This window comes from Anabrus simplex, chromosome 2 (assembly GCF_040414725.1).
Source record: "Anabrus simplex isolate iqAnaSimp1 chromosome 2, ASM4041472v1, whole genome shotgun sequence".
NCBI classification, from domain to species: Eukaryota; Metazoa; Arthropoda; class Insecta; order Orthoptera; family Tettigoniidae; genus Anabrus; species Anabrus simplex.
The window spans coordinates 595,458,376-595,474,124 of NC_090266.1; positions in this window are offsets into that span (position 1 = coordinate 595,458,376).

Genomic DNA, 15,749 nt, shown 5'->3' on the forward strand with positions numbered 1-15,749 from the left:
TCCTAACGTCACTCTGCTATATGACATCCGCTTTGTCTACGGTTTCATCTACATAAACCGCACGCATATAGACCTTAAAATGTGTTTTCATATCCTCCGCTGTTTATCGTGCATGCGGCGCCATATCCTCTCACACTACATGGCGCTTGAGTAAAGACTGTTTGTACACAGAGTGAGTTCAGTTGATACACAAGAACATGCAGGAAGTACACACTCATAAGCTTGTGCTATTAAAACCTCACACAATCACTCCTCTGTGGGCCGTTATTATGTGTGGCACATATGTCTGTGTGATGGTGTTAATAGATAGGAATTTGGTTCACAGCAGTATTTAGCCATCTGTAGGTGCATGAATCAGAATGTCTGTTTAAATTAGACATTCATTAGTAGCTTCGTGATACCATATTTCATATCATGGGCTTGAGAGCATATCTGTTGAATGACTTGATACAAAGGAGGTGGCAGGAACGCTAATAGCTAGCATGTACACTGGGCCAAGATTGTACCTGCACATGACATGCTTAATGTGGGGTAAATAGAATTATAAATCAGAATGGAAAACGGAAACTTGGAAGGAGTAGGTATTAATTGAAACAGGATTAGTGCTATGGAAATAAAATAATAATACTGGTATGGCCTCAACTACCATGTGCAGACATTTCAATTTTATGTCAGCTGGCTGTCTGCTCGTTAATTTCGAGGATCCGTTTTACTCTAGGCCAACTAGATGGCAAAGAAAACTTAATCTCATTGGGCGTCTATGGCTGAGATATTAATGAAATATTCCGGGTACACACCAAATGTGTCCTCAGAGATCTTTACATGCCGACATCGTCCGACGTGGAGTGTCGAATGGACTCTTTCCCGCCCTTCAACAGTTCGGCTACCTCTGCTGGGTTTTGAACCCACCGTCTTTGGATCCGGAAGCCGACACCCTATCACCAATCCATAGAAGCAGCTATTATTACATTACCATAATTGTATGGCAAGCTGTATACGTGTCATTGCTCAAAGGAGAATGAGCACATAGTATCCCATACGTTCCTCGCAGGTAAACCTTTCCCATTAACAACTGAACCTATAGATACAGCCTTTGTATTAAATATGCATAGGGTTTGTATGTACATGGAACGTGAATTATATTTTTATAATAATTTATTACAATTAAGTCTGATAAAATAGTAAATGCGAGGAACTTAAAATACCATACACTCATTCTGTTCTTGGAGGGATTGTACATACTCATTAGGGACGTATTGTAAAAAGGAAGACTTTACTCCCAATTAACATATACTACAGCTCAATTTTAGTGAAATTCATTTTATTTATTTAGTTATTTATATATTTATTTATTTATTTATTTATTTATTTATTTATTTATTTATTTATTTATTTATTTATTTATTTATTTATGTCGAATGAGTGGAACGGTTGGAGATATCATCAAAGTCCCTCACTGTAACTTAATGATGTCACAGAAATGCTGAAATCAGATAAAGAAGTCAGAATTAATTTTCTTCATCTAACAATCAAAGGATATCTTCCTAAAGGGGGTCAGTATTTCCACCAGTACCAATGAAGGGCTAGTGGACGTATTACTACGCCTGTACCAAAGGCTGTACCTTGATAAACAAACAGTGCGTCGCAGAAATAAGAATCAGGTGGTACATACTACAAATTAATTTATCCTGTCACTTGATGAGAAATTAAAAACTGATATGATAATGACTATTTAGAGTGAGCATTGGAATAAAAACACAAATAATGTCAAGAATATACTGCAATGAAACGCGTTTAGAGGTTCAGTTTCAGCGTCCTACCTTTTTACGACATAATAGAGGCAGGTGCGTTTAGAGTACTGGCACAGACTCACAGTCACGGAATCTTTCTCTTCGCATACGCAGGTGGGTAGAGACCACTGCCTTCACAAGCGAAAAGGACTAGGAAATATTTGAATTGTATTAGTACATGGTATAAGTAAATTATACAGTAAGTAATTCATGCTTTGCCTTGTTTCATCTGCATGGCCTAGTAGGAATTTTCTTTTTTTTGCATTCATACCTGGCACTTTCGAAGATAGTTCCTTCGCTCTTACTGCAAGTGGGCTTCAATATTGTCATTCGTTTTCTAAAGTCTCCATTTTACGTGGAATGATACTAAAGACATCCATCTTAAGTCTACTATTGTTATATTGTACAGTCATGGACTGAAGGCACTGTTTAAGTGGAAAGTGTTGTCCTAGTAACAGTACTGGATAAGAAACTAGGACTTTCTATTGGCAAATTCCTTCACATATTCTACTTTTAGAACGCATTTTCTCATCATAACATGAATGACGCACATACAGTACTTCTCATTAAAGTATACATGAAGTGAAAAACATTTCACATACATTTCTAAACTACCTGGCACCATGTTCGAATACTGTAATATGCAATCGCATGTGGCATGTATTGTTCATCATATCCTCGATGACGCCTATCCACTACCGGTACGTTCATGAGATACACTGCTTACTGCACACGTCTATTACACACTGCAGGGCTTTTATTTAATAAATATTTAAACTTTCCTATAATTTATACCGTAGTGCTGATATTTTACGGTCGAGCAGCTTATATGCATGTACCCAAACCCTCAAACCCCATGGCACTACAGCCCTTGAAGGTCCTTGGCCTACCAAGCGACCGCTGCTCAGTCCTAGGTGTGCAGATTGCGAGGTGTCGTGTGGTCAGCACGACGAATCCCCTCGGCCGTTATTCTTGGCTTTCTAGACCGAAGTCACTATCTCACCGTCAGATAGCTCCTCAATTCTAATCACGTAGGCTGAGTGGATCTCGAACCAGGTATAAATCCCTGACCTTGCCGGGAATCGACCCCGGGGCCTCCGGGTAGGAGGCAAGCACGCTACCCCTACACCACGGTGCCGGCTATATGCATGTACAGCCTCAACGAAACCTATGAAGGGTTATTATTAATTAATTTCGTAGTGTGTGGCCTCCGGCGAGGCTTGGCCAGTTGCACGCAGGCGATTACCAACTGTTTGTTGTGTAACGTGGGATGCCACAGCTGCTCGAATTTGCGCTGCTGATGCATGGGGTTCCACCCGGGCCATCCGAATGATGCGGCGATCCTCTCTCACAGTTGTCTGTCGCGCTGGCCCTGTGCCAGGTCTACGAGTGTGGGCACCTTCATTTGACCACTGCTGCCATACACGTCGTACCGTAGACGCCTGTCGGCCAACACGTGCAGCGACAGTCCTTAGCGATAATCCAGCCTCACACAGGCCAATTATCCGAGCCCTCTCAAACGACGACAGTTGTTGATAGCGTGCTCTTCTCTGTCGTCGAGGCATGTTTGACGGGGAACACTGCACTGCACAGACTGCAAGTCAACTACGCTACACCAGAGTCCGTATGCTGGAGTTGATTCCTCCACGACCAATCACGTGGGGAGACCTGTAGCAACAATCCAATAGATCTGAAACTTTGATCGTTTACATAACTACATGGCATCGTTCCATACCTTGAAAATCAACACAAACGACCAATGCCTTCATGGTGTTGCAATTTCCATTTTTAAGAGTATATCGAGTTGACACCACATAGGCGACCTGCGCTTCTGTGCGGATGGGGTCCTACTAAGGATGAATATTAATGCTGAAGACGGTACACACACCCAGCCCTCGAGGCATCAGAATTAACCAATGAACGTTAAAATCCCCAACCCGTCCGGGTATCGAACCCGAGAGCCGCTGGGCCGAAGGCCAGCATGCTAACCATTTAGCCGTGAAGCCAGACTATGAAGGCTAATGACCAATATACTTGGCCCTTAATGCAATCATCATCATTCCATCAAATAATTTTTTTGTCAATGTGAAGTTCAGTACCAACGTCAGTAAACTGACAGAAATCCAGCATACTTGAATTCGTCCATGGCTTCTAATCAAGATGTTTGGACAAATGGTTATGGTATCTCGCGTCGAAGAATTTGGTATTCAAGTAGAATTCAGTGCAGTGTCATTCTTTGTTGCCGGCCCCGTGGTGTAGGGGTAGCGTGCCTGTCTCTTACCCGGATGCCCCGGGTTCGATTCCCGGCCATGTCAGGGATTTTTACCTGGACATGCGGGCTGGCTCGAGGTCCACTCAGCCTACGTGATTAGAATTGAGGTGCTATCTGACGGTGAGATAGCGGCCCCCGTCTAGAAAGCCAAGAATAACGGCCGAGAGGATTCGTCGTGCTGACCACACGACACCTCGTAATCTGCAGGCCTTCGGGCTGAGCAGCCGTCGCTTGGTAGGCCAAGGCCCTTCAAGGGCTGTAGTGCCATGGGGTTTGGTTTGGTTTGGTTTGGTCATTCTATGTTTAATAGCGGACATTTTTACGGGTATGTCATAGTATTATAATAAATGTTTTCGGGGGACTGCAAAGCTTTAATGTTACATTAACCAAGTCTACATTGGAAAATATGGCTTCCTTTTTAACCAATTATTCAGCCAATCAGGAAATTTAAGAAGCCAAATAGCTCATATCACTGAAAATTAAAATCATGGTCATTGACAAATACATTGCATTTAATAAGAAATTTCTAGAAGTGTAGCTCATTCCTAAGCTCATATCCATATAAACTAACCCCATATCAACATCTCAATCACAATTATCATGGATTAGAAACGAAATTAAATTCGCATATATAAAGAAACACGAAATCAACAAATAAAATTTACTCATTCATTTAAACCCATGCAACTTCTGGCACCCTGCTCAATGGACAGCCTACACTAATTTTTTAAATGATTACATTCAAAAGTAAGCAATCAAAAATCAAAAGACCAATGCCAATAATATCAGTAACCAAAGGAATAGACAGACTAAATTTGAAAACAATAAGAACAGCAAACTAATTTTCACTCTAGCTAATGAATAGATCAAGCGCTCCCTTTTCAAATAAAGAAATCAATCTGATAGAGAAAGGTTTAGAATTCAACCACCACGTACTTCATACCAAAAATAACTCGAATCAACTAATCACTGACCTAGAAATTGCTAGCGGAAACATACCCATATCACGAAGGGAGATAATAAAACATGTAGCCACCAAAGAGGCAGTAAAAATATTTACAAATGAATATTTCGTTAAACAACCGAATTATGCAGTTCAATACTAGGCACTAGAAACAGTAAAGAACAAAATAAAAAATCAGAACCTAACGTCACAAAAGGTGAGAGAGGGAACATATCACTCATAATGAAAAAGAACGAGTACATAAGAAGTTCAAAACAATTAATCATTAACAACGGAATTCGAGAGTTGCAACGTGACCCAACAAATACATTTCAAAACAAGGTAAATCAAGTGAACAGGATAATAGAAATTATTCTCAAAAAACAATTAAACTAACTTAACACAAAGTCCCCGATCTCCCCACACTAAGAGCCCTATCCAAAATATACAAGAACTCATGGTCCTATTAGTCCAATGATAAATTTGAAATATGCGCTAAGTTATACTGTAAGCAAACTATGAAGAAAATGTTAAAATCTCACTCATAGAAAACAGGTCGATTAAAAACAACCTAGAACTAATTAAGGAACTAAATAAATTAACAGAAACAGCACAAGAACGCTAGCCTTTGAGATAACCAGCATGTACACTAATGTACCAATAGAAGAAACGATTAAAATTATAGAAATACTTCTAAAAGATAACATTTAATTACAAGAAACAAACTTAAACTAACCTCCATAGAGAAAACTTAAACCAAAACACTTCTACATTCAACGAAGGGAAGAGAATGGTTAACCATAGGCTCACCATTATCAGGTATAACCGCGAACATATTTACTAAATAACTTGGAAAACATCTTCTAACCAACCAGCATTCTAAAGGAATATTACACTGGAGCAGATATGTAGATGAAGTAATATGCTTGTATAATAGTGACGTCACAAACGCACAACAGTTATCGAACACACTGAATTCCTTACACAACTCAATTAAATTCAAAATGAAATCAGAAAATAACAAGGAAATCAAACTTAAGACATCAACATCAGTAGATACAAAGACAACCTGTCACAAAAAATATACAGACAGCCCACTCAGACAACACACACTGTTGACAACTCATACAAACACAAAGTAGCAGGACTAAACACAATGATACACAGAGCGATTTTCATGCCAGTGAGCACAATGGATTACAATGAATAAACACGAATAATAAAACAATTCACAAATGAAAACTACCACCCTACAGACAAAGTAGATTAACTATTAGACAAACAAAGGAAAAACTCCAGGGAAAACACACGTGGGCGGAGCTTACCCTCTCCATCGTCTGTTTGGACTGTTTCTTCAAAGTTCACAAATTTGTAGTGTGATTGTGAAACACAGTTTGAATTTTATTTCTTCAGAAAGTTTCATTTGTTATACTTTAAATTCATATGCAAGAAGTGTACCAATTCGTGGTGGGATTGCGAATGAGACAAAGTTACAAATATTTATTCTAGAAAGTTCATGTAATTTTATGCCCTGTATTTTCAATTCGTCTATAGACCCTGATGTGAGACAATGAACAATGAGTACACTATACAGTATAATCTTTCGTTATTTGTACACATGACACGATCTGAAAACAGCAAATAATGTCATCATAATTTATTTATTGTTGTTGATGTATTACAGTGACGTACAGGCTACGTGGTGCCACATAGGACTCGCAAATGAACAGGCCAAGAATAGATTCATGACGTGCTGGCCACTTACTTTCATTTAACATACGTTTACATGTCAAGTGTGATGACAGTATGGCACCACGGGGCCTGAGACTTGGAAAGTACGCGTGAGTCCGCAGCGGAGTGGCATTAAGCTTTGTGAGTCAACGTTGGTCTCACGTGGCACTCAAGGTGTTAAAATGATGACAATGCATCTAAATCTTCCCTTATTACGTCACTGGAATATCACCATCCAACTCTCATGGATGTCGGTAATTTTGCTCATGACACTCAGTAGGAGCAATGATCTAAAACAGAAGGCATACGCAATTGTTATTCAAAGTCTCATTACTACTAGTAGGTATCCCGATCTCAGGACAGGGTTTAATTAGCACATAAATACGCCACTTGTGTCTGCCTAGATGGAGGATCTCATCATTAATGAACAAGTTAGTAAAATAATGAAATTACCAACATGAATAGCAGACCTCAACGTTTTGTCTTCGGAAATTGGTTTTGAGTAGAAATGAATCCGTCAGTTCCTCTCTTCTCATTGAATAATATTCCCGACTTATTACACTAACAAGAAGCGAGACTCCGATGCGCCAGGCAACTCAACCCCGTGGTATCGGCAAATGCCTTGCCGTAAGCGGTCCAGCCACCGAGGCGGCCAATTAGCCCCTACCACCCTCACAACCCCTGAAGCCCATGAAAGCTGGACAGCATTCTCGCCCAACCTCCCTTATTGATTGAATTCCCGATACGGTTCCAATTAAACAAGATATATGCAAATTCGTTTAAAGAGAGCAATTTGAATTTTGTATCCACGCCCAAGAGGGGAATAAGGTGTGTGTATGTGTGTGTGTGTGTGTGTGTGTGTGTGTGTGTGTGTGTGTGTGTGTGTGTGTGTGTAGGAAGTGGGAAGATAGAAATTGGTTATTTATAATAGACTCCACGTGGAATATCATGTAGTAAGCTTGCTTAAATTAAATACAGTTTCTCTATTCCGTAATGTAATTTATTAATATTCCAATGAATCATTTCTATCTAGAAAGTGGTGCATGTCATAGTCTCGATATCTGGACGAATACATCAGTCAGAAATTGTAATAAAACCCATGAAAGGCATAGAGTAATTGTTGAAAAAGCTGAGAAACATGATACCAATTGGGGACATGTTCTTAGGGTAACTGTAAGCCAGTACTTTTATGTTAAATATACGGAGCACTTAGATACCGAAATATTTTTGACCGAGGAATGTGAGGGAAAGTATAATTTAAGTCGCCAGTCAACACTGCACTTATGTAGCATTAGGCACGTTTAGTCTGATATCGCTGCTCGTTATCTGAAATAAAATGTGGGGATCATTCTGGAGCATATACAGTGGGAGCAACTTAACCCATTAACGCCCAGTGTCCTCATATGGAGACACCAAGATTTTGGGTTAAAAAAGAAACTGTATTCTATATTTCATGACTGTTGTTATAGGAAGATATCAGGATAACCTTCCTTTCAATCATTACGAAGTAAACAATTGAGACACCGGTATCGCAACACTCAGAACTGTAAGCAAAGTTTTCTCGTGGTCTGTAAAGGAATGTTTTGTTCGTCCCCATAAATTGGAGCATTGTTTTATGTCATTTTCCTTTGTGACTTCTATACTGCTAGAATATTTCAGAAAAGGCCTCTATTTTGTCGTATATACATTGTTTGCTTTTATCCGCTGCATTGTTGTTGAGTAATTGTTGTTGTAATCCGAGTTTCCTCAAATGTGGACACTGGGCATTGTTGACCACTTGCTCATGCTGCATTTGTGAACTAGTTACCATCTAGTCTATCACTCTGTACATTGTGCGCGAGGTCCTTTTGACTGTCTAGGCTTGCACTACAGTAAATTATATTTCAATCTTATTTTCTGTATTTTGTTCCTTTTGCGGAAACCTGTGGTAAAAGAAGAGTTTCGGGAGAATCGAACAGGTGACTGTCCTTCGAAATTGAGTAAGGAGTAGGAGGAAGAAACTAGAACCTATTATCAAAATTGCAATGTGACCCTCCGCATACATGTGTACCACAAAAAGTTAGAGTTGGTGTACAATGGCTGCTGTTGTGTAAAGTAATAGAGCTTGGACACTTGATATCTTTAACGCCCAGCGTCCTCATATGAGGATGGGTCTTATCTGCTTACCTATGAAACTTATCCTAAATGTTTTCTAATAGATGATGTATCCAATTTTAAACAGTTTTCAGTAAAAATCTCTTTATAAAAAAAAGAAAAATACTTTGGGCGTTAATGGGTTAATGGAAATCGTTCTGTGATCTCTTCCCTTTCAGTGCAGATACATAGGACTTTTTTGCAACAGGGGATGAGTTATTAATAGAATGGTACAACAAGAGAACGCTTTGATATTACATTATTTGACAATATGTACTGCAGTACTTAGGCGGGAGTAAACGTTCTTTAATTTTCACTTTCAGTTTGATTGAATTATTATGCGTGCTTCTCATTGTCCGGCATTTAACATTTCCAAGATAATAGCACAATAATGTAATAACTCACAAACTAATGAATCGGAAAAGGTCAACTTTTATAACATTATTAATAGTTGTTTAAAACAATTTAATTACATCATTTAATTAAATCTCTTTCAAATAATGTGGGTCACCTTACCAAACAAGTAACGAAGGTCGAAATTTATTGGCAGCCACGAATGATCTGTGGTGCAAATGTCGAAAATGTCGATATTTTTTTAGAGAGTGCTTTAATAAATATGAGTGATTTATAGAGGCATTTCACTCAGCTATCTTCTGAAGATGAGCTCTGGAAATGTAAGCTATTCCTTTCTAAGTTCTCTGAGTTCTTATTTCGTAAAATTCGTGACCAAATATGAATTATTCCCCTTGGAGACGTATGAACTTCGTAACAGGGATAGCTACTTGCGACGGGAAATAAATAATGTTAAAATACCTCATTCAACGAAAAAAATATTTTCAGCAAAATTTTCAGTTTTTTAAAGGTTTACAAAATTAATTTGCCATAATTTAGCATAGACATGCTTGAGCCGACGAATTAAATGTCAATATCAGTTACCAACGACAAAAATTATATAGAACTGATTAAATAGACTCAAATGATAAACATTTCCTCTGACAAGTATAGTTCTAATTTTAGTTCAGTGAAGTTAATATACATGTCAAGCACTCCTCTAGCTGCTGATGGGACTTAAGTACAGAATCAAAATAATTTTTGAAGTTGACAACGGCAAGATACGGTAAGCTATCTTCCCCTTAATGAGTTCCAGAACGAGGTATCTAAGGGTGATTTTCACAGCAATGATAGAGTGCACTTCCATTTGAATTTCCATTCTGTGCTTATTATGTTGAATAAAGTTCTCCTCTGTTTTCCTAAAGGAGAATAACTACGCCTAAATTGACATCTTCCCTGAGTACAATTTACGTGTAATAATGGTCATCAATCTTGCTAGTAGAGTATTTAACTGACCACCTCTCCGAAGCTTAGTATGCGAAGTATAAGTTAAAACGTGCTAATTTGAGCCGTCAGCCAATGTGATCTTCTCTGGGGAAATTTTCAAGAAAATTCAGGATTTTCTATAGAATTTCGGACGAAATGTGTCCTCTTGTTACAAAAGACGAAGATTTTTTTTTTTTTTTGCTACGGGCTTTAACTCGCACCGACACAGATAGGTCTTATGGCGACGATGGGATAGGAAAGGCCTAGGAGTTGGAAGGAAGCGGCCGTGGCCTTAATTAAGGTACAGCCCCAGCATTTGCCTGGTGTGAAAATGGGAAACCACGGAAAACCATTTTCAGGGCTGCCGATAGTGGGATTCGAACCTACTATCTCCCGGATGCAAGCTCACAGCCGCGCGCCTCTACGCGCACGGCCAACTCGCCCGGTACGAAGATCTTTATCCTTTATTTGTATAAAAGAAGGAATGGAGAAATAATTTCTCCTTCCACCATTTAGAGAGAAGTGGTATTTGCTGACCTGTAAAATTGCAAATAGGACTCCATTCCCTTTAAGCAATTTATGGATATGTGTAATTTTAACTCCAATGAAATTTTTTTTTCAGCGTTGAGAAAAATTCGCCCTCAACGATGGATACTTAAACACTGAGAAGTTTCTCAGAAATGTTTCGTAATACTATAATAGTAGGTGATTGTTTTCTGAATTAAGAAAGTAATGGGAAAGTAACTCTGGATTTCGCTTGGGTATCTACCGCAAAAATGACATTAAGTAACATGTAATTTATACGTTATTCTAACCAGATGTGAGAGTTTCAGAAAGCTCAACAAATACATTTTATATCAGTTAATTTATACAAATATGCCTATGATATTTCGATATACAGTACGTGGGTTTTTACGAAGGCCAGTGAGATACAAGCAGCGTTGTACCGTACCTGTATATTATCTGAAACTCTCCTGTGCAGTGAAACAAATGTAACTGAGAACCGGTAATTTAATAAAGTATTCTGAATTCTGTATGCAGTGCAATATTACATCGAATGGTTAGCAATGGTTGAACATTACTGGTGGTAATTTCTGACCTCTTGAAATGTCATGTGATCTTGGTGTGGCTCTTCCTCCATTAATGACATAACTGGTCTCACTTGCCAACTGTACGAACGCAATCGCACAATCTTGTCCATTAAAGCGATTTATCTTCTTTTTCTTTTACTAATTCGGTCGCTCTTTTCGAAGGTCGTGATACCATGAACGACTTTTCAGTGGTGCCTGTTATTTCTCGAAATTAATCTACGTTATTTGCCATGTTCCTAAAATATTGTTATTGTTATTTGTCAGGACGAACAGTTGAGATTATAAGTCACAGTGCTAGTAAGCTCATTACAACTAAACTGTATATATGCTGCACATTTCCATAGCATTATTCTTTGTCAGTGATGATAAGTTTTAATCTTTCTTCCTTTCTTAATCTGTTCACTCTCCAGGGTTGGATATTCTCTCGGACTTGGCGAGGGATTTTGCTCCTATCGCCTCAAGGACAGTGTCCTGGAGCGTGAGCCTTTGGGGTGGGGGATACAAGTGGAGAGGAAGACCAGTACCTCACCTGCTTTGCTGAACAGGGACCTTGCGGGGGGAATTGGAAGATTAAAAGGATTAGACAAGGAAGAGGGAAGGAAGCGGCCGAGGCCATAACTTAGGTACCATCCCGTCATTTGCCTGGAGGAGAACTGGAAAACCACAGAGAAAACCACTTCGAGGATGGCTGAGGTGAGAATCGGAACCACCTCTACTCAATTGACCTCCCGAAGGAGAGCGGACCTCGTTCGAGCTCTCATGCCACTTTTCAAATTTCGTGGCAGAGCCGGGAATCTAACCCGGACCTTCGGGGGGAGTCGCAGGTAATCATACTTGCATATTTATAAAGCTCTCAGCTGTAAATGAGAACTTACAAGCTTAGAGAAATTCGTGAGCAAATAACTTTAGGTCGATTACAAAGATTTCTGGTATGAAAAGAAGAAGAATACCCCATTAAATACGGCGTAAAGTAACAATATACAGTGTGATTCAGCAGCCCCTTCCAATGTAATTGTATGCAACCCGCAGTATTAAATCCTTCCTGAAAACTTCTGCCTTGCCGCTATACTCAGTCAACACAACCGGATATCTTAGTATTTACCGTATCACCATGATAGGACACCGTAATACTATACTCCTATTAAACACTAGAAGGCATGTGTGCGGCTTCTAGATCACATGAACCTGACACGCCGGCGAAAGACTAAATTTATATTGTGACCGCAGTAAACCTAATACATGCTATATGTTGCACAGAGCGCCGTGCGGAACCGTAGCGTAGTCGGTATGGGCACGGCAGAGAGGGCTTGCTTGTGAGGTGGGAGTTTCGAATCTCATTTTATGAAATATTTGTTAAGTACGTACCGCACGCAATGTAAGTTCAATACCCGCTTTCATGCAAATTGTGCGTGAATGAATGTGTCTTTGGCCCTAAGGAGGGCCGATTAATTAGCAGGCCGGACACATATGGACCGGAAATTATAGGAACACATCTGCCCTGACAAAGTTTTATCGCAGCGAATTCTCGATGTGATGACCGTTTTGATTTATACACATTCGTGCGCGGTGTCCAATAGATCGTATTGCGCGCTTAAGCATTCCAAGTGTAATTGCTCGGCAGGCGTCCGTGATGAGTTGCCGGAGCTGGTCGGTATTATCCGGTGCTTGAGTGCAAAGGACGTTCTTCAAATGCTCCCACAAGAAGAAGTCTAACGGCGTAAAAAACACTGATCTGGCTGGCCAAGAAACAGGGCCTCCTCGCCCTATCCATTACCCTGGCAGTTACTCGTTCAGATGGTTACCAACGTGTAAAGTCGAATGTGGCAGAGCTCCATCCTGTTGCAACCACATCGCCAAACGATCCGGCAAGGGCGTATCCTCCAGCAGCAGTTGGATTTCCTGACGCACAAAGGGGAGGTAGCGTGGGTCCGCCTAATGGCCCTCAAAGAAATAAGGTCCAAACAGGCGTTCCCCCAAGAATCCACAACCACACATTCACTCTCCATCGTACCTGATGGATCGCCTGTCGCACCCGGTTAGGATTGCCAGTATTCCAGTACTGCATATTGTGGCGTTTGACGTTCCCATTATTGTGGAAGCGCGATTCGTTCGAGAACAGGATATGCGATACGAATGCTGAATCATTATTCAGTCTGTCTAATAGTCACAAACAGAACCCCATGAGCTTCGAAATCCCGCCCATGCTGCTCTTGGTGTAACTCAAGATGGTATGGGTGAAATTTATGATCATGCAGTATTCTCCAGACGGACGACTGGTTGGTGTTCACTTGCTTTGCAATTGCTTTTGTACTGATGTGTGGATTAATACGAGCTGTTTCCAGAACGGCCTCTTCTGTTTCACCCGATGTAAGTGGCTTATTGTGGACTGATTGCTGCTTGGAAATCACTCCTGTTGTTCTTAGACGTCTTTCAAGACAGTGGAACGTCTTAGCAACCGGGTGGCAGCTGTCGGGATACCGTTCCTGGTACAGACGTACTGTATCGAACGCGTTTTGTCATGCTTCCACATAAAAGTGGAGCATGTCGACATATTCCTCTGGGGGAATCAAGCCGAACGATTGCAGAGATTACATTCAGGCACTCAACAGCGAAGTATGCGCAGCTCACAAGAAGAATAACAGCGTCATTCTACTTTTTGAATGAGTTAAACCTCGGCTCGTTTTCTGGTATTCAACCATCATACCCATGCGGAAATATTCGAACGTTGCAAGATTCGAACCGCAGATGGTACATTCCGCTAACGCCTAACCACGTACGTGGAGCATGCTGGTAGTACGACGAGAGCAGACTACATACGCCATCCGGTTCGGTGCTGAAGAAATTAATTACTGCACTGTTACCCAGTTTTATGCATTGGTTCACCTATTCCTTACTCAGGGTAACGAGCCACGATATATTGAACCCCTGAACTTACCATTCCATCGTTGGTCGTCTGCCTTGGCTGATTCAGTAGAGCAATATCGTACTGTTGGATCTTGGGGTCATTGCTAGTTTTTCTGTAACTTCATAGACCAAACGATAGGCTTCAGAGGTGAGCATAAGTACTTCAAATGAGGAGCAGAAAAGTACTTACAAAAATATTTATTCAATTCTAAATCACGATAGTTTCTTAATTAGATTGGCAAGAAATGTCGCTTAAAATTTTCACACGTTTCAACGCAGTCACAATTCATAACGTGAGTGGTAAACTTTTATTAAAATTATTCATTATTGTCTTTCAAAGAATGAAAACGTAGTGTAAAATTCGTGGCCAGCAAGAAGAAGAAAAAGATAATTAAACCTCAAAATGGGGCACCATTGATCCAAAAGTTAACTGTGAGTTAATCCACACGATCCGTGGAAAATCTGACCTTCACCAAGTAGAATTCCAGATTTACATTTAATTAAGTTTATCCACCAGTCGACTATCCTATCGGATATCGGAACACCCCACGAATGGATCCTCAATCGAAACAAATCGTCTATCAGTTGCTTTGGATAGGTTGCGAAATGTCACGTGAAATCATTGTGTTCATTACAAGTTAACAGCAATTGTCACAATCAAACATAAAATTCCACCATGTATTGTCATCTCGTGACACCCTTATCTTACAGAGGGATTCCGATGATGAAACATGCATCACTCCAAACAGATGTTCAGAAGGAACTAACAACACTTGATCCGATGGGATCTTACGTTACATCGTTCTGAAGGAACAAAACTGCGAAATGCAGGAAAATGATAATTCATTATGAATTTAGAAGAAATGATAAACACCGAAGTTAAAAAAGTGATAAATCACTTGAAAATGTTCTTACTAAACCAACTTTCAGGTTATGAAACAATTACGTCGTTAAATTTGTTAAATTACAAGTCCACAATATAACACAAATACAAGGAAATCGTTCTAATTTTCTATAACTACGACTACCATTACAAATTTGTCTGCCTACACTTGTCCCATTAAACAAGAAATAGGTAGATCAACGTCTCACATGAATAATGGGAATAACGAAAAATTAAAATGAAATATATATTAACAGCTGAGGAATCGAAACAGCACTCGTAGTGTAACTCCTGCATAAAGAAAATAGTGTAAACACACTGCACTATCATAACATCGGACAGCCGAACTATAAACCTTAAAGTAAAAAAAACTAAATGGAAAGCGAAAGTTCATCGAACTTCAACACGCGCGGCTAAGCAGTAATGATCAGTGTCCATTAGCAAAGTTTCCACGTGGGATAATCCTTACATGCATTCCGCTACGCGTGCAACGCTATTATGGGAGCACCTCATGGCTAGTAAATATTATGCCGAAACTTTACCTGAATAGACCTGCTAATATCTTTCACATTTGTATCCACTATTGCAAACAATAACATCGTTCAAGTCGATTCGCAAAAATGCCTAACCTAATGATTTGACGATGTAGAGAAGACATCCTAATCCTGTCGTTGAGCCTACGTTA